The sequence below is a fragment of the Camarhynchus parvulus genome, chromosome 5 (genome assembly GCF_901933205.1).
Source record: "Camarhynchus parvulus chromosome 5, STF_HiC, whole genome shotgun sequence".
Classification (NCBI taxonomy): domain Eukaryota; kingdom Metazoa; phylum Chordata; class Aves; order Passeriformes; family Thraupidae; genus Camarhynchus; species Camarhynchus parvulus.
In genome coordinates, this window is record NC_044575.1 from 39,739,329 (window position 1) to 39,762,503 (window position 23,175).

General features: G+C 44.4%; 1 protein-coding gene across 2 annotated transcripts in view; it reads right to left on the bottom strand.

The window, feature by feature from the left end:
- Positions 1-22,784, bottom strand: part of ANGEL1 (angel homolog 1) — a 109,596-nt gene extending 86,812 nt beyond the window's left edge. The window contains exons 1-2 of one of the 2 annotated variants that reach the window (XM_030948644.1): positions 22,765-22,784; positions 20,848-20,930 (exon numbers count right to left, since the gene is read on the bottom strand). The gene's annotated coding sequence lies outside the window, so the exon portion shown is untranslated. Of the gene's footprint in view, positions 1-20,847; positions 20,931-22,764 lie in introns of those variants that run through there. The other variant, XM_030948645.1, reaches the window with a different exon arrangement.
- Positions 22,785-23,175: the final 391 nt, after the last annotated feature.

Genomic DNA, 23,175 nt, shown 5'->3' on the forward strand with positions numbered 1-23,175 from the left:
AGGACCAGCTTCATCCTGGCCTCCAACAATGGGTGGAACAGTTTCCTTGCCCTGCCTTTCTCTGCAATCCCTTCATCTGACTGTTTCTTTGGGGTGAAGAGGGAATGCTGACATTTTTGATGCTTTGTTTCCCACCCTGCCTATTTTGCATCCAGAAGTCCTCCAGAGGCCCAAATCCATCTTCCACTAAGTGAAGCAATGCTGGGGAAGCGGAGGGGAGGGACTGCAGACTGATTTCCAGGGGACTGCACTGCTCAGCAGAGGGACTGTATCCAGGCAACCTGTTTCCCTGCCGGAGACAAGGACACACAGCTGGGACTTTGGAAAACTAAGAAGAAGCTACTGTAAAGAGTGGGCTACATGGGGGCAGCAGGGGAAATGGTGCAGGGGGGAGCCATGTTATTTTGAGCAGGTTATTTCTGCCCTGGCATCTTCATGACACTGGACCCGGCTGCAGTGGCCAGCTGAGCCACCCAGCTGCTCCTTTCCAGGTCCCTACCGAGAGATGGGGAAAGGGACCGGATTTTTCATTCTCAACCTGAGGGCTTGCCTGGGGAAAGGGCTTGCCCTGCCTTTTGCAGGAGCCATTCCCCAGCTTTTGAGCAAAGAGTATTGTACACTATAATCCTGCCTCCTGGGGCACAGTGAGAAAAAGCCCTATATTGCTTGGAAAGCTCAAATCCTGCACCATGATGGATGGACAGACAAAACAACACAGAAACAAAACAGACAACCCAGGCAGAAGACGCTGTGAGACATCAGAGTGGCCCATGCTGAGGTCCTCCACAGACAAGCACCTCAGGATTAAAACCTCCTTCATTGCATTTCTTTCTACTTCACCTGGTGCAGGTGTCTTAGATCCTGCATGCCTGTTCTGACCAAGGTCTTAGGATTTGGGCCCAACTTCAGACCTCATCTGTTGCTTTACCAGCCAGGAGCAAGGGTGGGCTGCCAACAGCTCTGCAAAGCACAGGGAAAGCCTCTCCACAATGACTGTCTCATTCTCCCCCTAAAGGCAAAGATCTGACTTTCTCCAGGACCCAGCACCTTCTTGCTTGTCAGCTGTTCATCGTTCACTGGCAAGTCCCATCTATTGGCAAGGCAAAAGGTGTGTCCTTCAGGTGGAGCTGCCGACATGTCTTCTCCTCACATCTCTGGAGGTCCGACTTTTAGGGATATTTAGGGACTCCGCTGGGGATGAGGAAGCCCATCGCCCTTTGGCTAGAGATCCTCCAGGCTTCCAAACTGAGGGAAGTAAAATTGCTCTTCGTTCTTCTTTCATGCTCAAACAGTGCTATTGTCCTTCACCTCAATTAGTCCCCTTTGTTTACAACAACTCTATTGTATCTCCCTATCTCTCTGCCTACTCTTCCTCTACTGTCTCCTCTTCCCTCCTTCACATGGTTTTTCAGATCTGAGCCCCATCACCCTGTCTGCCTGGGCTGGCAAGACTGCTTATTAAGCAGAGCTAGGCTAGGAGGGGCTCCTACCCACGGCTCAGGCATTTCCTGACCTTTCAAGCGCCTTTCTCGGAGGAGTACCTCCGTTGCCTGCCCTTTGACTTTTTTCTGTGCTTTTTAACCTGTGACTGAGTAGCTCACAAAGTGCCGTTTGCCAAGAGGAGAGAAATGAACTGGGGGGAGGAAGGGGAGGGGCAGGGGGCTTGGAAAGAACATTAAGGAGCTAAAAATAACCATGGGTCAACTCTGAATGAGCCTGAGGCACTTCTCCTCCCCCTGCCCCCAGCTGATGCCGCAGTCAAAGAGAGGACAAGCAGCCATGAAGTATTCCGACTGTCTTCAGAAGCGGCTCCTCTCCCTTCCCTCAGGGCGTGCCTGCTGCCAGGACGGTGATTGCTACACTGCTATAGAAAGAGGAAAACAAAATAAATTAAAAGGATTGTGCCCCAAAATAACCCCTCTGCCTCTTGGCACCACGTCAGCCACAGAAAATTTCGTGAACCACAGATGTTAGGCAGGAAAATACCTATTAGTTCCCATCGACTCTCCAACCAGGAGGTGGGAGAAGGAGAAGTTAGTGTCAGATTATCCCCTCCAGTCAAGTATATCAGACAAGAAATTCTCTTCAGAGACAACAGAGACACAGCTCTCCACAGCCTCCACTTTGAACACGGTGACTCGCCTTCAGGTACCCATCCAGGTCTGATTCAGAATGGCTTCATAGGGATGAAGCAAAGAAGATTATAAAGCCCCATGACATAACATCTGGTGTTTGGTGAGATCTAACTAAGAACTAAAAAGAAAGTTTTGATTGTCCTAACCATGACTTGCATAAGGAAGTTTCACCAGCTTGCACGAGAATTAAGGGCTAAGAAACACAAAGCAGAGGTGAGTGTTTCTAATGTGTCTGGAGAAAGTAGTACTACTAATTTAAACACACTACACATTGTATTTTAAAAAACTACATACAAGTGTAGAGATAGCAGAGGCCAGCAGAGGTAAGAAATGCACGTGCAGCAATCCAGTCTTTAACTCTCATTTCCCTTCTTTCAGATCCCTGCCTATTCAGTATACCAGACATCATTAAAGTATTCAGCAAATGAGGACATCATCAGCCTTCCTTCCAGTCCAGTGAATTGAACCAAACTCATATTTCAATATCTGGTTTCCCTCTCCAGTCTTCTTACATCCTGAGCTTATGCACAAGAGATTTAGGACTACTAGAAGGCTTGATGTTTTTCAAATGCCTGTCCTACCAAAGAAAGTGATGCACACCTTGCCAGCCGATTTCACAGCTGTAAGCTGACAGATGAGAAATATCAGTATATAATGAATTGCAAACCAGATTCCATAGGAGAGTGCTTTATGATTGTTTATTCTTTTCTCAGCTTCATCAGTGTTCCTGTGACCGTTCTGCTGTCACTCATGTCCTTCCCCATTCTTTCTATCTTCTACACCATCTTCTTGTCTGTCCCTGCCATCCAAATTCTGCTCCTCTCATGCTTGGAAATTTGAGAGAGAACTAAAGACAGGAACCAAATGATACTAGCCAGGTATGGATGCTGCAGGCAATAGTGATGAGAAGCATGACCACACAGATTTGTCATGTACAGTGCTACACCCTGGGATTAACTCAAAGGCCTGTGGAGCTTTCCTTCTCTAACTATTTACAGTATAAAACAAAAATAAATTAGCAGCTCTGCAGTGGAGAGGGGAAGTGGGCAAGATCCTCACAAATTTTGTGAATTTCCCTCCCTTTGACAATAAAATGAGAAATAATAAAATTGGCTACAGAACTGGCTACTTCCCATTTGTCATCAGCCTGCAAAGCACTGTACAGTCCAAGGAAAACAAGAAATTCAGCCAAGCTGAGACTTCCCAGCTTTCAGACTGAGGACATTCCCACTGTGTTCCCTGAACTCTTCTGCAAGGGCCTGCTGACACCTGTGCACATTCACTGATATAACATAAAGGTGGGGGAAACTGAACTAAATACATCAGGGACTTGTGAACACATAACCCAGCTAGTTACCTCTTCAAGCAGGACTAGCTCACGCAGAGCACAAAAATGGGATTAAACAGCCCAAGAGTCGTGGTGAGGGAGATGGTAAACTCTCACAGTGTACAGGCCTGAAGGACCTAAGAGGCTCTTGTCACAAAGCCCTAGGAACAATCCATGTAACATTTGCCATGAATACTATCCTGTGGGGAATAAGGGGATGAATGGAATTATCTAATCCTACCTTCCAATCCTGTGACCAACCTAACCTCAGACATTGGTTTAAAAGGTGGTCTGCAGGATGCTCTTACAAGATGCTTCCTGAAATCATTTTCTTTTGTGTTGTGAAAGTAGCCTTCTAGCTTTAAGAAGGTACTGCTTGACATGACTAGAGAAGTGCAGAGCTGAAGCTGAGTCTGTGAGAAAACCCCTACTCAGCAGCACCTTTAAGTTCCCAGCACCTGACACTGGAAGGCTGCCATTCTCCTCGAATCCCAGAAAACAAACCAGACCAGCCTTTTCCCACTGCAAGCTGCCTTAATGTACCATCATTGCCTTTTTTCAGAAAGGTACCCTGGACTGTATCAATGAGCGGTCTGGTGTCCAGCAGAGAAGTGTGACTCATTCTTTCTTTGTCACAGTCACAAAAGCCACAATGGAACATGTTGCCCCTGATGGCAGGGGACAGGAGAGGATGACCCAGAAGGTCATCCTTGAAAATCCTTTCTTCCAGTCCTGCGTTGCTTGCCCAGCGAAGCTGAGACAGAAACAATGCTTTCAATGTTGAGAGAGAGGATCAAGAGACTTTAATTTGTCCCTGCCTTGCCACTGACTGTGAAGGGTTTAATGTATCCCTTCCATTACTTTACCTGTAAAACATGGGCAGTAAAACACACTAAACACAAGAAAAGTGTAGAATTCAATGAATGGATAATTGTGTATCTTGGGAACAAAGTATGCATTTCCAATTAACTGAAAATATTCTCTATTGCCACCAGCCTTTGTAAAGCACCTTCATTGCTCAGGAAGAAACATGTAATACACAGTACACGTTATTAAATTAGTCATTCATCCTACAATTCTATATGCCAGCATATTTATAATGTACCAGTTGGTTTGGTTTCTAGGTGAGGAATGCACAATATTGAACTCAAATTAATGAAATCAAATACTTCACATATTTCTGATTAGAAATGCTACAGATGATTTCCAAAATTATGTTGTTAACAGAACAACATATGGCTTGCCATGTCCAGGAGGTTTTTATTGCTGCGGTTGGTGATATAGTTTGGGATCCTCAAGATAAAAGATGTTACATAAATACCAATGCAAAAGTATTTCAACAGTTTCCCACCAACAAAACCCCAATGGCTTTCTGCATACTTTGCATAGTTGCTAATTATTATTACTATTTTTAGTATAACTTTTTTTTTTAAGCCAAGTAATATAATATATTAATTATGGTTGTAACTATTATTCTCTGATAGGTTCTCTGATGTATTTCCTTTCAGATGGGACCAGAATCTCAGTGATTCCAATGACTGTGTCCCAGTTTGGGCAGTTCTATCTTCTATTCAGTTTCAGCTGGATATAATCTGATTCCTTCCATAAGAGATGATGGAAGTGCTACTCTGTACTGTTAAATAATTGTCATGTTCACCCCTAAGAATGACTGCATTTCAACAATGGGATAAGCAATTTCTGTATTTTATCTGTAAACACTTGGCGTAGTTCAAATTTAAATGCTTACCTAAAGAGTTAATTTCAAATATTTGTGCTTAGTGATCTTTATCCCTTCTCTTTAATTTCTTTCTAGTCCAGATCCCCTGGTCTAGGTGGGAGGGAGGATTACAGAACTCAAAGTGTCTTTAAGCTACTTAAATACTTCTACAGTAATTCTGGGGCTAGTGGCAGGTCAGTTTAGCTCCTAGGGATCATGCCAATGGCATCACCTGCTCAAACAAGACAGACCTAGAAGATGGGACCTGCAGATCTGAGGATTCATGGGCCAGATGGAGAGAAATCATACACCTAACTAAGAGGGGGAAGCACAGCTGCAGGATGAAAGGGCAGCAGCTGTAAGAACTGAAGATTTCCAGAGGGAGTTTTTAACCAGTGGTTTGAGAATCAGCTGTGATTTCAACAGCCACATCTACCCAACTGGACTGAACCACCTCCAGCACAGAAAAAGCCTCAGGGAGAAGATGAAAGTTTAATTAATTAATGCTTGTAAAATGCTTTGAGACCCTCAGATGGAACACACTAGAGAAGTAGAAAGACTTAATTATTTTTACCACCACTATTGGTGGGGGGGGGTTGGCATTGATAATATCTTATTTAGATGCTATAGTCCTTTCATTCTTTTTAGGCTGGATCTGATCTGCATGTGGTATCTGAGACCTAAGAACATCTAGCAGAAATGGTGAAATGGTAATCTCAAGCATTTGGTTTGTAAAAATCAAATATCCCTTTTCAGGGATATATGCTCAACATTTTGTCAGACCTGCTGCTAAAAAGCAATCAGCCTACAGCATGAGCACACCTTAAACCCTGAATGGGGCCTTTGTCTCCTGCCACAGCAGTTCTTTTTCCCTTATTTCCCTTTACATGATTTTGTTACAGGAAATGTAGCTATTAGCTAAATGGCAGCAAAATATTCATGCTGCCATTATCAAAGTTAACCTGCTGAATAAGCACAAGGAGATACTGGCTGGTTTAGCAGGACAGGAAAAGAGACTCCAGATCCTTTCACCTCCATGTCACCAGGTCCAGCCCAGTCTAAACTGATAATTGCAAAAATGCCATTTGACACCTTTTTGGCACACTGGACAAAATGAACTGGGCAAGGGAAGGATGGAAAAATCTCAGCCCAAATCTCACTGGGACAGGTGTCAACACTACAAATGGCACTGCTTGCCAGGTCAGAAAAGAGGCCATTGCATTCCTCAGGCACATTACTTCCAGGAGGGCAGGAGGAATAATGTCAAGACCATGTTAAAAAAACACGCCCTGTCCTGCATGTACTTTTTAGACTCCAAAATTAACTGAGTGCCTTCCATCATAAAAAATATCCACCTTAAAGAGCAGAGGAGAGAAAGAGGGTATCACCAGACAGGGAGTGTTATTTGCTGGCACTTTCCCAAAAGTAGCTGTTTTAGGAATGTGCTTCAGGAAAGAAATGGGAATCTGGGAATTAACTATTAGTAACAATCTGTTGTAACTCCATGTTACTAAAATACACCTGTGCTCCTGCACTGGATCCACCCCTGGTTTGTTTCCTGCAGGAAGCATAGCTCATTTGGAATGAAATTCAGTGGAATGAATTTCCACTGAATGGCTGACTCTCAAAGTTACAGTACCTTAGACACCCTTGAGTCTTTGCTATAACACGTGGGCACTACCTTGTCACTAACATATTTTTCATTATGATACCCTGATGCCCCTTCAGATGTTCTTGTAAATGCTGCAGTCAGGATAGATCTTACTGCACTTACACATCCACCTCATATGAACAAGTCTGGATTTTTTAAGCAACTGTGTTTGGCATATCATAGAATTATAGAAAGTTAAGTGATGTAAATTATGGAACTAAAACTGAGGTCCTGAATTTGCAGCAAAGCTACCCTGAACTTTCTCTCTTGTGATAAAGAGGTACACCACTTTCTGACACTCACAAGGAAGGTTAACAGAGAGACGGGATGCACATATGATAAATTATGTGTGTTACATGGAATACATAGCCGTGGGTTTTTCTATATGGTGCAAGACTTATGGAATTTCTTGGTACTGCAGAAGTCCAAAGACAAGCAATGAGGACTCACTATTTTCATGCATCTGTAGTGGTTTGAATTCTGGATAAAAAGGGTTTACTCCTTGTAACTCCCTATCCAGGCTGACAGGGTGAGAAAATTCATAGGTTAAAGTTTTGAATCTCAGGCACAGCAGCATAACCAAAGTGCTGTGTAACCACTGCCATGACAGGATGAGCAGAAGGAAGGCCCCAGCTACATTCCTTGAGAGGAGAACAGGAGCACCCAGATGGCCACAGCTCCTCCACAGCCACATTCATTTGCAGATGTACAACCCTGACCCAAGCCCAAACTACAGTTAGATCTTTTTAAGGGATGAAGAATCAAAGCATGAGGAAGGGACACCCAGATTCAAAAGCTATTTAGACACCTAATAATACAGATAGATGCCAGCTAGTATTTTCAGAAAACACTGTTCAGCAGTTAAGAAATCAGTAAAAATCTGCCCCAAATCAGCCTACAGCCAAGCAGAAAATCACAGGGGTCAAAGACAGAGAGGTCACCATAGGAACAGCAAGCTGCTGAGCGTCAGCTGCTCTGCAGGAAGCATCTTGGTGCATACTCCTCTCCTTTGGTAAAGGTGAAGTAGTGTGAGGCTACTGTGGCTTCTGTTGTCTGTCAACAGAAAGGAATGAACTGTCTCAGGTTTAGTGTGGCATAAAGATGTGTAAATGGATATGGCACTGATAGTCTCTTAATACAGAGGTGACTTACAGAGGCAGAGCATTACTGTTCCTAGAAAGAAATCCAACAAACTCAGAAAATAAAACATTCTGACCTACTTTCACCTCCACTAACCTAGTCCTTCCTTAAAAGCTTACGTAGATACATTCACTTGTTGCTAGGCTCTCAGCAGCAGGATTTGAAGTCCAGGGATTCCAGTTATGCTTAGCAAAGGAGCATGCAGTGATGCCCAGAATACATTGTCTCTCAGCCCCATTCTCACATATAGGAGGAATAGCTTGAATGCTTTTGCAGCTCTCAGTTGAGCTCAGCTATTGTGAAAGCCTGTAAGCAGAGAGATGGGTCTCAGAGCACCCAGAACAAAGCCCACTAAATCTTCACGGGTCACAGCAAGGCCTTTCATAGCTGGGGTCACCACTGAACTTTGGCTAAATCATTCTGACCAGCTTATTGTAAATGAGGATGATAACATGGTAGGGTCTGACTTACCAGGGACATGGATATGCAATGGGTGAAGGTGAGGCTAAAAAACCAGATGTACTTGACCTTTCATCTTAGGTCCTCTGGGGACTTGCAACTCACACCCTGTCTGAGAGCACTGGTGACCTGGCCTCAGACATGGAAAGACAAGAGGAGATGCAGAGGTTTTAACAACAAAGTGTGTTTGTAGTTCCACTAGAGCTAAATCCAGGAAATTTCATTGTTCACAGCATGGGCCATGACCGCTGCAGCCTGCTTTGGAGGCAGTGACCTCTGCCAAATGGTGACAGAACTCAGCTCCTACGTTCAGCTTAATCCTGACCTGCAGCTCCACCTTTTAGCCCTTGGCTTCCCAAATCGCTTTGACAAGACACTGAACTCCTGACCTACAGAATCCTCTTTTAGTCCAGTCCTTGTCCCCCTCTGTCTCTATCATTTCATCACCCTGAGCTCTGCCAAAGCCTCTCACTCTGGATCTGTGACACCTTTCTTACTCCCACACTGAATATACTAGCAATGCTGTTCTCAACAGTAAACTCTTCTGCCCAACCCTTGCCAGCACTCCTTCACCCTTACAGTATTGGTTTTGTTAGCCACAGTGATGGGTTAAACTGAACCCCTCCCAGTTTGTAGCGCCTCTGCTACCACAATTCAGGGCTCACCCTTCCTCCAGCTGTGTTGATGCACCTCCCTCTTAAGAGGCTCTCAGCATACTTTATTCTTAATGGCTACAGCCTGCAGAATTGCTGAAACAGGAAGCCAAATGAATGCTGTGCAGCCTTGGGAACACAAATTCCGTGTGTTTGTGAAGTCAAGGCAAGCCATTTCCTTCCCCAGTCCCTCCTCCCTTCACAGGCGTGCAAGCCGCAGCTAATAGGAAAACACACAGGCACACACAAAGCTTTGTCCATGCTAATTGCCAGGAGCTGAGGCCCAGTCATCCTGTTGACTAATTTGTCAGCCGCTGCTGACTCAGCAATCTGGGGGGGCAGTTTCTCTCAAGGCTTAAGTGCATTGGGAAGTAAATGCCTCTTATTGTTCTTTCCTTCCCTTCACTCTGGTGTCTGTATTTGTGGACAATTCTTGCCCCGGGCTTGACCTTGGCTGCAGCAGTGACTGGAGGGTTGGGATTGCCACGGCTAGTGGGCCTCTCATTAAACCCTAATGGAAAGAACAGGCTCGAGAGTGGTAGGACCAGGAAAGGGGGGAATGTGTGACCTCATCTGGAAATAGCATGTACTCCAGCCGGGCAGGACAGAGAGGAGAGTGAGGAAAGAGCTGACCTGAATTCTGTGCCTTGCATGAGTTAAAAACAAGTGAGATCAACAAACTGGGCCGTCTGGAACAAACATGCCTGAAACAACCTGAAACATGAGAGACTTCCTCACTGAGTGTTTCCTCTGCCCTTTGCTTGAACAACAGATCTGGGCATAAGCCCAGGCAAAAGCCCTCAGGCCAAAGGGAGAAACTGCTGCTGGTGAACTGCAGATAACACAGGAAGAGGCAGAGGCATCCTTGGGCTGATGCGGCAGGCAGGACAGACACCTGCAGCCACTCCATGCAGCAGTGGGCAGTTCTGAACGCCGTGCACGAGGGCCGTCCCATATCCTGGCTGTGTAAGGAACTGTTTGTAGAAAAGCTTACTGGAAAGTGAGAGACAAAGTAGAGGAGGAGACAGAAAACAAAGTCCTACGGAATTCCCTTTACCCCAGACTGTTCATGGAGATCAGTGCCCCAAGGAGCACAGGAAGGACAGCCCATGGGTACATCTACCCCAAAGCACAGTGGCCATGAACATGTATTTGTTCCACAGCTTTTAAAGCACACTAACTTATGTGAGGGAGAAGCACTGCTATGTGCTAAACAGGTGTCTCTTATGCATCTTGTATTTGTATGTGAGGCTCCTGTTTGGGCATAGCCCTGGTGTACCCCTGTCCTGAGCATACCCACAAGCCCAGCTCTGCCCATAGGCCTGACTGTCCATCCAGTCCATCCCTGACTGAGTAGTTCTGTCAGTACTGTGAAACTTTGACTCGGCTGATAGCAGCAGAGTCAAATCCTCTCCTGGAGAGTGGCATTTCTGCAGTCACTGTGGAGGGAGTGCTGTGAATGCATAAGACTTGTTGGCAGAACAGTACAGACAGGGTTTCTGTTGGAATTTTGCCTGGAGGTGATTAAAAAATTCATTATCAATAATATTGAGAATTTTGGCAATATTTTCACGGAACAAATATTCACAAATATGTTTCCATTATTTAGCTAACTTTGGCTCTGTCACATTCCATTTTATACGCAGCTCTACCAGACTTTGCTTCCAGGTAGGAAAATAAGCTGGAGCCTGTAAGATGTGTGGGTCCCAGTAAATTTCAGCTAGTTTTGCAATCAGCAGGTGGCATTTATCTAATTGTCTCTTTGTGAGAAAGGGCTTTGCTATGCAAGATTTTCTTTAGCAGTGTGGGAATCCCAGAAGTGTTTATTAAGAGACTTAGGCATTTATAGTATGTGCAACTTCTGTCTGCATTTTCTTTAAATTCTTTTGTTTGTGAATTCTCAGAAATACCAGGTTTGCTGTTTTTCACTTTGACCTGTATGCCCTGTTTATTGTACTTTAAAGAAATTATTCTTCTTTTGGAGAGTATTCTGCATGTCAGTAAGATGAGTAGGTCCTCTGAGGGTAACAGGCATGTTTTTTTCAGGGTCACTGTTTTGAGAAAGCCTTAGAAAACAAACCTTCTTCTATCTTTCTGTGGCTGCCAAACCAGATATGAAACAAATCTTTGCCAGTTATTCCTGTGGGTTTTTTCCTAAACATCCTCAGTATAGCCTGCTCTGTTCCAGAGTTGCAGGAGTGTAGATCACTGTTAGGCTGTTAAAGAATTTGCTTTTATTCCAGGCTTTCTGAATTTTACTTTCCCCATCTCTTTCTGTCCATCTCAGTTTAGTTACAAATCTCTCTCCTCCTGGGAATTTCTCTGCTCTGCTAGTGAGTCTGCATCCTTTTATATGGCTCATAAAGAGCTCATGGACTCCTGGGAGGTTCAGAAGACTATAATGAATAACTCAAAAAAATAATCATTCCACAATGTAGAAATACTGAGAGGCTCTAATTTCTATTGAGGACAAATCATACAAATGTGGCCCTTCTAAGCCAAACCGATTTTAAAATAGAATATTCCAGCAATCACTGGAAGACTTTTCAGAGATAAAAAAACTTCTCACTGTCCAGACATCACCTTTATTAAATGCCTCATCTAATTCATTGGAATCTCTCCATATTAGGCATAATACCAAATACTAAAATATATCAAGTAGAGAGAAAGATGAGAGTGATGAGAGTCATGAAGTTGAGACCTGAATTGTCACAGAAAATTACTTCATAATGTTAAATTGGACTCATGGCCACAGTCCCATAAAAGTGGGTATTTATCACAGAAAGAGACAGATCCTTATTCTTGGCTGTACTCTATGTGTATATTAAGTTCAAGGACAGAGGTGATCTTAAACCATCCTTGGTGTCACCAGTCATAATGTGCTGGGTTCTTTGATGTAAATTAGAGTGAGCAAATGAGTCTTACTAAGGGGTTTGATTTTTTTTCTAGATATTGCAAATCAGTCACAGGCACAAAGACCCTTCACCATGGATGGGTTCACAAAGCCTGTCAGTAAAATGTGCCACAGCACTTCTCTCTGTCTGGAAAAGTGAGACCCTCCAGCAGTCTAGGGCCTACACTAGAGCCCCATTTATTCACCAGCGCCACACTGCAACCTGCGCCTCTTGACCAGCTTCACAGTGTGAAAGCAAAAAGCTCTTTGGACTTCTTTGTAAATCAAGAGTTAGAGCGGACTAGACCTGTATTGTCTTTTATTCTCACTGCAAACTGTTTTCCAAATAAATGTTAGCTTTTCTTTCCCTTCCTGAGAACAAGGATGTTTTTCCAGTGTATGAAGAACTCATGGAAAAGGAAAATCCTGCCCTTTTTATTTTAATGGGGGTACTTTTATTTTATCGATGAGAGAAAATAGTTTCTTCACCCATCAGCTTCTCAAGTGAAAATTATGATTTCTATTAAAAAAAAGTTAAGCCAAATAGAAAGAGATGAAAACATGATCCTGAAATGCTACAGTCTGTTTCTGTTTCCCCTTTTCCCTTTTTCTTCCTTTTTCTTCCTTTTTCCTCTGCCTGCTAGTCCACCACTCTCTACCTTGTCTGAAGCAGGAATGAATGATTTCAGTAACACAAGTTTTAGCACTGAAGACATCTGTAAAAGCTGGGCAGTTTGGAGCCAGGGCTCTATACCTTGCACTGTGCTTCTATTTTAGTTACTGCTGACATATCCTTCAATCACAGCATGGGACTAAGCACACAGGTTACCAGACAATTTTGTCCCCTCAGTATAAAAGTGCATCACTGAGTTCCCACCCTTTGTCTGCAGTGAGCTGCAGCTTTTCCCTCCTCCTATTTCCATTTGTGATAGCTTATGCCAAGAACATTAGTGCACTGCCCCCTCCCTATCCCCATCCCCATCCTCCCAGCCCCAACCCCCACCCTTGAGGAATGAAATTGCCAAATTGTATTCATAGGTCCCATTCTACTCTGACTGTATAAATTAAAGGTTTACAAAATCCAGTTCTGCTGCTGTTGCCGTGGTATCTAGGAAATTCTTGAGAAGCACAGGCAATAGCAGACCAGGCCTACCTTTGCATAAGGGACTTCTCTGAAGGAGGGAAGAGGAGCTAGTGCAATCCCTGTGGATTTAGGAAACAAGTAAGCAGCTTCTCATGAAAGGAAACAAGCAATTTCCCTGGAAATTGCAAGGGCACTGGTCACCTTTCCAATACCTTGGCTTGAACGAAGAATCCTTTAGTCTCTCCTGCCACATCCCAATGGGGCCTAGATGAATTACAAAAAAGCAACAGCATATTTCTCCTTTGGGTGATCATGCTTGGGTAGTGCAATGCTGGGGAAGGCTGAAGGGACAGCAGGGAGCTCCCATGTGTCTCTACTTCTGGGTGACAGTACTGAAGCAGGACAGCCAGACTTCACTGCAGAACTGACTCATCTGTTCCACACCACCAACTATCAGCATTTTGGAGGGACTTGTCTAGCAACATTGGCAACACAAAAACATGGGCTAAATTGGTCTCTAAGCCCCTTCCCCCATCCATATTTTCTGAGGGATGGAATTTTTATCCTAATTTTATCTTCCTCTCTTGCTGCCCTCCCTGTGTTCCCATCTGGCCTGATCTCTGTGGGAGCTTGGACAGCTCTCTCTGCCTCCAGTTTGACATCTGGGATGAGCAACACCACCCTCTATTCCAGAGAGATAGGCTTGTGGGGGTGATGTTTGGTGAATTCATGTCTACAAGCACTTTGAGGTCTCTTACAGTCTCACTATAGAAAATGACTATTTTTGATTGCTGCTGTCTCTCCCACAGGCCAGTTCTTGGGCTCAGATCAGCATGATGCCCTGCCTAAAGCTCTCGTGCCCTTTATACAGGGACATGACAGTTCCTGAGCAGAGCCTCCTTCACACAGGTTATTTCTGTATCAGAGTTGCTGCACACTAGGCTGCCTAAATCCGGTGCAATCCAGGAAGAGGTGATTCCTCCTCTGCCTGCCCTGCTCACAGCGCCTTGTCACCTACTCTGTGAACCAGGCCAGATGCTCTGCTGCAGCTTTGCTTTTACTTGGGGATTTACATGCTAAGATGGTTCCTCCTTCCCATCCCCCATATCTCCAGTCACAAAAACAAGCAAATGCTTGTGAGCTAATCCCGTGCAGAGACTTCATTAAATAAACACAACTGCTACCGGTGACTTGTTTGTTTGGGGTTGCTTTTTTTTTTTTTTTGTTTTGCATTTGCTATCTTTGGAAAGCTAATCCTCTGGAGTCCACCCAGCGATTTCAGTCACCTCCAAATAACACTTACTAATAATCTTAATAAATCCATCTCCTAAGCAGCAGTCACTACTGGCTGCCACTGAATTACACAGAACACCTCAGAAGCTCTGCTTCAGCTGACGCCCTTGTTTATCTTGATCATAAGTGAAATGGAGCACTTGCTCCATACATTCTCAAACCTCCTCAAATGGCTCTTTTGGGCAGTGTGACTGCACACATCAATGAAGACGAAGGCAGTTAGGAGGATGTGACTTGCAGGCTTCCTCTTTTCCTCCACCCTCCTCCAAACCAGCTCCTGAGCACTTCTCACAAGGCTGCTTATATCTGGCTTATTCTACTCATAAAATGTATGTGTAGCCATAAACAGAGAAACTGTTTGATTTCTAGGGAAAAATTAAAGCTCATAAAATATTGGTCCTAATCAAAGCAGGGAAACTTCAGGACACATTCTTCACACTTTTGGTGGCTGGTCTAAGTACTCGTGGCAAGAGATGGGGTGTCAGGACATAGACATTCTATTCTCATCTATTTACTTAGTTTTGTGAAGTTAAGACAAGTAATAAAAGCAGAGGTCCATCAGGCACCATGGCTGGATCATAAGCATGTGTCCCAGTTCAAACTGCAAACCTAACTCTTCCTAGGTTCCACAGCCTAATTTAGGGTCCCTGAAAACCGCAGAGCTCCTGTTTTTAACATTGTCTTTCCCCTGGTACTTGTAGACCTTCATGATTTTATGATGATCTCATGCTGAACATGCTTCCTCCACTTTGCTCCTGAAGAACTTCAGACTGGCACGCAAATTCACACAAAGATTCCTTCAGTAAGTCTCCATTTCCTTCAAAACAACTCTATAAGAGGCACTGCTCTTCTTAAGTATTATTAACTCCTGGTGGTACTGATGGGAAAATTAAAGATCCGTGTGAAATGACTAGCTCATAGCAGTGGCAAACCAGGTACCAAGGCAGAAAGAAGACTGGAGATTTCTTGCATTCAGATCCTCAGTCTACACAGCTAGACCCTTTTGAAGTTTTTAGTTTAATGATTTAATCACAGCTTATTATATGCTCTGAAATATCTGGATGACAGACATTATGCATATTACCACTTTAACTTGTCTGTATGTCTCTTTAGAGTGGCTGACACTACAGGCAGCTTCCTTATTATACCTCTGGTGAAATCCAATGCTTGCTGCAGTCTGGCTCCACTTTTTCTGACTGGTTTTCAGTATTTTCTGTTTCACAGGGAGAAGAAAGCTCTTGGGAAAGATGCCAGGGTCTTGGCTTTGATTACACTAATTGAGAAGTGAGGCAGTATCCAAACCTCTACCAGCAGAAACTGATAGAGAATTTTGTAGCACTGATGCCCTGTGATACTGGAACTAGCACAGGCAAGGCTGGGCAGAAAGAGAGAATCCTGTTTCTAATACAAGCTCATCCTTACTTACCACCATCTCTTCAGTGTCAAGGCAAAGTTAAGCCAAACACTAAGAGAATTAAGGGGTTTGCAGTTTTTATCCTACATTAACCATTTGGCCTCACCCCTCCAACCACCCTCTAAGGATTTTATCAGCTAAACCTTCTTCCAAGACCTCTTTGAGCCATTGGGGAACTACAGATTTTGGAGAGTTTATTTTTGTTCTGCTTCCCTGTGTTGTGCTCTCTGAGATTCTGAGTGCCATAAGCAGAGGCCATATGAAGGGGAGAGGTACCAAACCAAACTGCATACAGGAATTTGCTGTGTTAAGGACTGCTATGAGGTGTTAAAAAAATGGATTACTGTACAAGAAACATACTATGAAAAAGGGGCTGACCGTACAGGTAGGATAGATAACATTTAAAACATTTGTTATGGGAACAGGAGTTTGCAGCGTAATGGGGGAAAAGGGAGAGAAAAGAAAATACATGACTGGGAAGATAAGACAGAAGACTGTAGACAAAAGAGAAAGAAAGGAAAAGAAATAGTCTCATTTTCTTTTTCATTCATATTTCTCAATTGTGAAGCATTTTCTTGACAAAGACATAAACAAAATGTAAGCTCTCCCCACATCTCTTTTCCCCTTAGTGTATAGTACAGGAAAACTCATCTGTGCACAGAAAATAAATGTAACTCCGACACTTAAAAGGAAAAAGACTGAGCAATGCAGACACAGAATGACAGATAAATATGGAGATGCACAGATACATATGGGCATAGAGCCACAGATACACAGCACCCACAGACATGAGAAAGAAACAACATGATACCATGTGCATGCAACAGACCCTACATGCACACACATCCTGAATAAAAGCAATAAAATGCTTGTAATTACTAGAATTTTGCACTACCAGAATGGTTTCACTATTAAGCAAACAAAAAGCTCTCCTTGTCAGGGCTGCACTCTGTGTGTCTGCCAGCCCGGCATGGCAGCATGCAAATCCTGCCGCATGCTCTCCCTCTTCCACCAGCCTGGAGTGCAGACACCCAGCTCAGCCAAGGTCTCTCTCTGCTGTCAGAACTTTTTATGTGGTGCTAAAAAACTCAGCAAGTTTCTGATGGCTAAAACGCTGAAATCACTGCCTCTGACTAATCTTCATTTTCTATTCAAGCTGCCCTTCCCCCACCTCTTTCTGACTGCGTGCTGATTACACGCAGCATTTCCAGGCACAAAAGCGAACTGTGTTTTAGCTATGTGTACATGACTGTACAATCTCCCGACCGGACCAGCATGTGCTTTTCTCGATGACAACGTTGAGACAGATCCCGAGTGTCGGGGGGCAAAAGCTGCAGCCAGTTTCCCATAAGTCTATTTCTGGTGCAACGCAAGTGCAGGAGCACGGGGCTGGATGTATATTTAACTCCACATGCTTTAATCCAAAGAGGTCAGGAAATAGGAGCATGAATGCTCTTGTTGTGGCAGATGGGAATGTGTTGGATTGCCCACGTTGTCAGGCAAGGGGCCCTGGGCCTGGAGGTAGTGCTGACATCATTGTCTCTCTCTGGGTTTTGCCTGGAGCTCCAGACACAGAGAGCTGTGCAGACAGTAACCCTTTCCTGCCCGAGTGCCCAGCTAGCAGCTCTGCCACAATCTCCTCTTTGTCACTGTATCCGCAGTCGGAGCCAAGGCAGCCTTCAAAGAAAATGGCTTTGGGCCTGCTACAGCTCTGAAATTTCCCTTCCAAAAGAAATAAATTGTATCAACTCTTGGGGGAGAAGGTTAAACTTAATGGGAATGTGTCACCTCGGCTGTGGAAAAACACAAGCCCCCAAAGAAAGCCTTGGCATTTATCATCATTCAAGTACACAGATAGGAGTGCACAAGGACACAAACCTTCTGCTGTAAACACCCGAACCTAAGTAAATTTAGGAACTACATAAAAACTTGACATTTAAATACCCTTGACTTAAGGCAATCATATAAAATCAGGAAAAGGAACAAGCTCCAGCCTCTGCTTCTTCAGCGCTTCCACTGGTTTTCAGACCTTTAGGAGATTGCTGTGCCCCACAGACACTCCTGTTTCTGATCTCATGCTCCCATTTCTCCACCCACACAACCTGTCCCTGACACCTCAGCAGGTACCCCACAATGTCAACAGCTCCCAGGGGACTCAGCACAACAAGGGGATCAAGTGTTAGGTCTGCAGAGAGAGGCTCTGGCAATGCCAAAGGAGTATGCAAATAAAACCTATAAATCAAAAAAGAGCGCACACATATCTATCACTGTGTTTCCACACATTGCTCCATAGCTTTTAAGCTCTCTTACAGTTTATCTCCACCATCTAGACTGATGTAACAGCAATTTGGAGAATGTGAAACAGCAACACCCAATCAGTAGTTCTTGGGAATCTCTAAAAGTACCTTTCCTTGTATATAATTTTCTGCACCATTCTTCTCCAAGGTGGCATGGAAACAAGCCATGAAGAAAAGAATTTTGCAGGAAAATAATTTCATTTTGTGTTTGCACTTTTCCACAGACAGCAATCCCCTTATGATTTGGGGTCATTTTCTCTTGCTTGTTCCTTTTCATTCTAGCAACATTTTAAAAAAATCCTTAAAAAAATACCCACTCACTGTTCAAATAACAGAGAAGGACTAACTCCCCTTGCCCCAGTAATGCCACAGAATCCCACAAAGCACACTGACCTCTTCTTCGCTCCCCCCTGCTCTGCCCAGGGATTACAGCAGTCTCAATACAGGCTTGTCCATGCATGGGCTGTGATTCCCAACCACTGCATGATCTTTTATGAATGTAATTTCAGCCTTATCCACATTTCCTGACTTCTTTGTACTCCCATCAGACTTTTGATGTAAAAGTAACCAACATTGTTAACACTTCAGAGCAGGAATTTTGCATTTTTACCTATATGTAAATGACCCTGCAGCAATACTGTGTCATAAAAAAAAGGCAATTTGGTGGTGTGTATCTGTGCATGCATTGAACTGCAGAGGGGAGTATGAGAAAGAAGACAGCAGTGGTTTGGAACAAAACATATTTAGGCTCTTGTATCAGGGTTTGTGAAACTGAAAAATGAGACAAGTCTTCAGTCTCACCTGCAGCTTCTCTGCAGTATAAATTAACCCCTGCTTGAACATAGGGCTATGAATTTACTTTTCACACACACATAATCCTCAGCTTCATGTGGGGAAAAAAGGCAAAGGCAGAGCATATGCTGCTACCTGCTCTCTGGGCAGCATTTTGCTGCTGTGGCTATGGCAAAAAAACACTGTTCACTTTAGCTCCTCTTCTGCTGGAATCCGCTTTAGCCCATAGGTAGGTCAGAATTAGAGGAGGAAAAAAGTGAGGGCCACTTTCTGCCCCTGTTTTCCTAAACTGCAGATAACTATTGATTGTCCACATTCAGTGGTTCAGGCAATGGAGTAGAAGACCATGAGGAGATGTTTAAAGTGCCTGGACTGCAAAGAAGTGTGAGGCAGAAAGGAAGTGTTAAACTTGCGCTCATCGTCTGACTTGAGAAGTCTCCATTAGACGGCATTGGCAAAACCTTGTAAACCTTAGGGATCCCCTGCTAGCTACCAAAAAAACCCACCAAGTTCTGTAGTGAGTGTGAGCTCAAAGTCTTCCTTTCGAAGGTCCTGTCTTAAATAATTTGACAAGTACCACTCCACAAACCTTGGATTTGGACTGCCAGCCTTATTCAGTTGCCTTTCAGTTCCTTCATGTGGTGCCAGTTTAACCCGTCCCGCGGGCTCCCGGCCGAGGCTGTGCCCGCAAGGCCCCGGTGAGTCAGCAGTCCCGAACACCCTGCCAGGGCTGCCTGGCTCTGCGGACGAGAAGAGAAGGAACCCGCCATTCCCGCACATTGCGTGTGCACATGCTTGGGGCCGCGCTGGGCGGGTAATTTGCCTCAATGTACGTGATGCGGGTTTATTGTGTGTGAATTTACACACATGAGAGAGGAGTTTCGGCTGGGATCACCAGAGAGATTTTTTTTTTGTTCTGCTAGGAAAGGGTTAACCGGAGTGCCCTTGCTGAGCTCCGAGTCTCCTTGCATTCCAGGGTAAATGGTGTTTTGCAGAGCCCGGTTACCTATGGCAACAGCGGAGAGGAATACTGCAGGCGATCTTCTGAATCACAGGATTTACAGCCCGTATGTTTATTCTGCAGAGAAACACTTCCAGCCCTGCTTCTGATGTGAGCTGGGAACCGCGAGAGGGCTTTACAGAGCCATTTAAAAGGCAATGTGAGCTGGAAGCGAGGCATTTTTAATCAAAGGCCAGGTTCAAAAAGAAAAACATAGCCGAATCAGAGTAGTCTCCAGAATGAGCTCCGGTGTCACCAAGTACCTGCAGCCACACGCGCCACCATTAATAACCTCCTCACAACTTCATGGCTGCTCTCCGAATTTCTCGCCTCTGCCTCAGCCCTTGCACAGCCGCCCTGGGCCGATCGGCAGCGCGCAGCCGGCACGGCCGGGGCACGGCCCCTCGGCCGAAGCCGGAGCGGGCTCTCCGGGGCCTCGAAGGCGCCGAGCTCCCGCTGGAGCAGCACCTGGGCTGGGCACGGCCCCGGCGGCAGCAAGAGCGCACGCAAAGCATCTGCTTTCATTCTGTGCACGTACTACTGACTTACTGACCACTGCATGGGCGGTTTCCCTTATGGCATGATAAACATTTGAACAGGGTTTTAAAGAAGCATCACAACTGGAGAGAGTATTTTGAGCCTGTTAAGAATTAAGCATATTTATGACAACATTTGAAAAAGAAGACTACAAATACATAGTTTTACATATAATTTTGAAATGCCACTGGCTTTGCTGAACTCACTGCATTTCACCTCAACCCTTCTGAGAAAATAAGCAGTTCCAGGCCTGGCTAAGCTGTGGTGGGAAGTCATCTGGGAATTCAGGAAGCTAACGGCACAAGCCAAGGCACTGTGGTTGAATGCTTGAGCAAAGATTCATTCCACCTAACTCTAACCTTCAGAAAGTCTGGAATTTGGTTTTGGCTGCCTCTGTAGTAAGCAGAGATAGATTCAGTTGCTCAAAGACAACTCATCACACCTAGAAGAAATACCTGTATGGCTGAGTGTGTGCTTGCAGGTACATCTTGCAGTACTGCAGACAGTAAGGCAATCTTGGTACAATCAGGGCAGGTCACTGTAAACACAGATAGACACATCAGACCAAATCCATATGGAAACGTCCAATTTATACTCTTCTTTCTGGAACTTGAATGCTCCCATATGTTACTACTTTTTTACTAAGAAATTTGCCGTATATACTACATATTAATCAAGCTATCTCAAAGCTTGAGAGGAAAACATTATCCTAGCTGAATGAGGAGATGGATGTTTTGCAGGAATCTGCTGCTCGTTTCTGAAAGCGTAGAGACAGGTCATTCCAAACTGTACTTGCTGTAACCTAGGAGGAATTTGCCTTGCTGATAAATATTAACAGTCACAAAGGACTTATCTGCTAGTCCTTGTATGGACACTCTTTCAGTGGGTTCAAAGCAGTACACACAATTTTTCAGGGTTGCAGTTCCAAGTACACTGGTTTTTTTTCAAGAATGGAAAGGAAAATCATAAGTAAGATACAAAACAGTTGAATCATAGGGCTTCTGAGTGAGCCCTAAGAATTAGAAATAGGCATATGTGTTTAATTCAGATTTTTGTTTCATTTAGCTAAAAAGAAAACATTTACTTGGTCTTACTATTTTTCTTTCCCTCAATTTAGAAGAGAAAACAGAATCTGAATTTATTGATCCATTGAAATTTATTTGGGAAATTGCTTTGCAGGCTGGACTAAGATAAACAGTAATTCATAATATATGCAGCAAATGATCATGCAAATCACAGAAAAAGAGAGAGTAGAAGAGAGTGGGAGGAAGAATTCATCCCTTAGATGGAAAATGAATGGGTCTTTAAAACAGGAGAACTGGCGGGGAATCTGCTGCCTAACTGTACATTGCTTTCTCAATGTACCCATCTATTGTATACAAATATTAAATACACGATTAAATCTTGAGTTCAGTTTGCCTATTCATCATACCCAGGTTCATCTTTTTTGTTTGTTTGTGGCTTGTATTTAAGCTTTCTTTACAGAATGGAGCTCTAAAGGGCTGCAGGCTTTGTATTGTGCAGTGAAATCACTCAGACTTCAGATGATTTTGGTCAGATGGAGGGAGGGGTCTTTCTTTTTCCCTACAAATCAACCCTGGAATTTGCTTTGCATCTGGCTGAGGTTGTAAGGTTTTAGAAAAAGAACTGGCAATTCTGCTGGCAGGAGGAATTTTGCGTGGTTAAAGAATGGAGTTAAAGCAATCTTGCCTGCAAAAGCATGTGTGCACGCTTGTGTTAGTTTCTCATTCTCCACCATTTCCTGAAAACAGGGCTTGGGGAAAAAAAGCACATAGACACATAACATTTTTCCATTAGCAGAGCAAGCGGGGGAAGGTAATGGTTTGGGGGAAGGGGGTGGTAATCAGAGATCTGCTTAGTCTTCATAGAAAGAAAAATGCCTGGGTGCCTGCTTTGCCATAAATTGCATCTGGTGGTTGGAGCTACAGCAAGTTATTAAAGTGACTGCATTAAAGTCGTAATTCAGCAGGTCAGCAGCACGGTCTGCAACCCCTCCTCCATCACTCCTCCCAGCCCCATTTGCTGAAGGGACCGAACACCCGTTGCCTGAATCAGCTCGTGCTGCTGCACTTGGTGGCTTTTTCCCTGGGAGGGGAAGCAGAGGGGAGAAAAAGAAGGCGAGCTCATGCTGCTGAGTTATTCTGCTTTGCAGGGCCAAGTGGAGATAGTGCTGCACACCCAGGCCTCGGCAATACAGGAAAAATCTCACTTCCCAAATGTAGCCTTCCCAGCACAGCAGCAGGGTGACTCCCTGGCTCCAGGCCTGCTGGTTCTCAAGTAAATTGTTCTCCCAGCTTACTCGCTGGGCTGAGAGAGGTGGAGGAGGGGATGAAATCAACATGTCAGCATACCTCAGGGTCGGGGTGAAGGCAGAGGAATATATGTTGCTTGTGCCTGATCAGACGGAGAGATGGGAACAAAAACAACATCCCACAAACCTCAAGATGGATGCCGGAGCGGGGGCTGTGAACAGCCAGCTTAGCGGAAGGCGCTCACTGTCGAGGTCAGATGCTGGCTCGGAGGAGGCAACATTTGTCTCACATTTTGTCTTATTATACTTGAGCTGCTCCCTGCCTCGCTGCTATGATGAAAGCTGCCTTCAGATAATAGCTTCCATTTTGTTTTCTTCAGTGAAAAATCAGGCACATACTACATTAGAACAAAAAGGTTCCGCCATCCCCAGCAGCTTTTCTGACAACACAGTGCACATGTGACTAAGAAGAGACTTGTAGGGGGAAACCCCAACGAACTCCAAACTAAAG